Source organism: Solanum tuberosum, unplaced genomic scaffold (assembly GCF_000226075.1).
Source record: "Solanum tuberosum cultivar DM 1-3 516 R44 unplaced genomic scaffold, SolTub_3.0 scf00181, whole genome shotgun sequence".
Taxonomy (NCBI): Eukaryota; Viridiplantae; Streptophyta; class Magnoliopsida; order Solanales; family Solanaceae; genus Solanum; species Solanum tuberosum.
The window spans coordinates 955,026-958,000 of record NW_006239106.1 but is presented as its reverse complement, the minus strand read 5'-3'; positions in this window follow the sequence as shown (position 1 = coordinate 958,000).

Genomic DNA, 2,975 nt, shown 5'->3' with positions numbered 1-2,975 from the left:
TTTTAAAACATAAGAGCCAGTACATTTTTTTTGGGAGTAGTATCGAGCACCGAATTGGGGGAGCGTTCAAAGAACCCACAGCCCCATAGAACCATGTTAGCCATCATGGGTAGAAAAGGATCATACTTTTTAGATGAATCCTTTTCAGATTAGACTAGTGGATCCATTAGGCAGTTCAGGTCCTATACCTTTGGCCGGGAATAGGATGCTCTGGCAGCGTGAGGTCGATCGTTGTATCATCACTATAGCTCTTATGTGATGGTTGTCGGTTAGAGAAACTCCCACAGCAGTTATTGTATTTTCATACACAGAAAGTATTGTATTTTATATACATCAGTTCATTTGTATTTCTATATACATCTCAGGCTTATTGTATCTTTGCATACACACAGAGTTTATAGCATGTTTTAAACAGTCTTTCTTTATATCGCACTTGTTTTAAATTGCCTTATATTGAAAGAAGTCAGTCATGTGGAGTTAAGTTGAGCCGGGTAAGTTATTCAGTTTCTTCCAGATCTCCAGATCTCCTGTTAGCCTTTGTTGCTTAGTTCCAGCTCGCATACTCGTACATTCCATGTACTGATGCCAGTTGGCCTGCATCTTATTATGATGCAGATACAGGTACCCCGGATCAGCATCCTGCACGTCGTTGATTCAACTGAGCACTCCAGAGTCTGTGATGAGCCTCATTGCATTCCGGAGGACTCAATTATTTTGTGTACTTAGTTTTGTTCTATATGGATGTTGCGGGGTCTGTCCCTACATCCATCTCAGTATATTAGAGGCTTCATAGACAGTCAGTCAGTCAGTCAGTAGTTTTGAGTCTCTCATCCATGTATATGTATGTATAAGTAAATATTCTATTTTGAGACTCGAGTTGCCCTTTTGGGCCATATTTTTATCAGTTAAGTTATTTATGTCTTTGCATGGCATTGAGTTATTCTGTTGAGTCAGGTTTCCGCTGAGTTAAGAAAGCCAGGCCAAGGGTTCGCTTGGGGCCAACAATGGTCTCCGAGTGCCGGTCCCGCCCAGGGTGTAGGCTCGGGGCGTGACATCTCCAGCCTCAAACCATCCTATGGGTGATCTACATTCCCTTCCATAAAGTGCCTCAAATGGTGTCATATCAATGCTGGAGTGATAACTATTATTATATGAGAACTCACACAAGGGGTAAGAACTTATTCCAATGCCCTCAAAATCAATCACACATGCCCTTAACATGTCTTCTAATAGTTGAATAGTCCTCTCCGACTGTCCATCCGTCTGTGGAGGAAAGCGGTACTAAAAGTGATTTGTGTTCCCAATTCATCATGTAACTTCCTCCAAAACTTGGAGGTGAACTGTGTGCCACGGTCTGAGATGATAGAAAGGGGAACCCCATGCAACCTCACTATCTCTTTCACATAAACCTTAGCCAATTGTTTAGCATTATAATCTATTCTTACCGGAATAAAATGGGCTGACTTAGTCAATCTATCAACCACTATCCAAATAGAATCAAACTTCCCCAAGGTCTTAGGAAGACCAACCACAAAATCCATGGCTATCCTTTCCCACTTCCATTCCGGAATTGACATTCTCTGAAGCAAACCTGCAGGCCTTTGATGCTCATATTTTACTTGTTGGCAATTTTGATAGTTGATTTCATATTATTACTTTATGCATATTGGTTTCTATTTTGAATCGGTTGATGATATCTACTCAGTACATGTTGTCCTGTACTGTCTCCTCTTTGTATTTTTCTTCGTGTTCCTTTTGTGAAGTGCAACGAGTGTACCAGCGACTTTTACTCACCCTCAGCTCTAGCCAGTCTGCAGCACATCAGGTTCCAGGTGAGCTATTCAATCTAATTCATGTTGAATTCTCTAGATCATGACATAATGTCCTTTGTTTCCGGATACAAACTATCTTATTTATTTATTTATTTATTCTTGTATCTTTGATACTTTTAGACTTGGTATTTTGGAATTAGATGTCCTTGATGTGACGACTTTCAGATTTTGGGAATGATAGTTAATAGACTCTAGTAGATTTTTACTTCTTACTTTAATAAAATTTGAGCTTCCGCATTATGGATGTATTTCGTAAGTTGAATAATTAATATAAGTTGGGGTTTAAATTCGTTGGTTCGCCCACCAAAAGGTTAAGTGTGGGTGCCACTCACGAATCGTTTTGGGTCGTGACATGTGCAAAAGAAAATTTAACCTCACTTTTATCTGTGGGGACATGTGAATGAATCAAATACTGATATAAATTTATTGATGTTAACTTATATTATTAAGGTTTATTGATTATGAAAGTGCAAAATTGTTATCTGATTTATATGAAATTTGATCTCAAAAAAGTTATTTGTTTGCGTGTAAGATTACTGTCATAGCATGTTATTCTACAAGACATTCAATTTTTGTTATCATTTTTTTTTACTCTAAACAAGTTGAATGAGCAATTTATCTATGACAATAAGATCATGAAAAAAGAAATCAAGAAAGTATTTGATTGAGCTTATGGACTTAATATCTAAAAGACATATCCTATAATAACAAAGATAGTATTGCCAATATCATTTGCTTTGGAAAGATGGCAGGTAAGATTGGAAGACAACATCTACAAGAATCAAATGATGCTTTAATGAGGGTGTACAATATACATGGTATTTTTCCCCTTAGTTGAGATTTTATCCAACTATGTTTTTTTGACAAGATTTATAATGAGGCAACTAGCAATGAGGCAGCTCTCTCTTGCTCTCTACATTTCTTATTTTATATTATTACTGATTATCTTCTTATTTTATTACAATTCTTACATAACAAAAAAACCATATTAAAATTGATACTATTTGATGAAGGATAATTTAGTGAAAATACTTCTTACTTTCTTTTTAGGGGTGAGTGATTCTTTAAAGGGGTTGTCTAAGCCCACATTGAATTCTCGGTGTCCAAACAATATAAAATAATAATAATAATAATATATATATA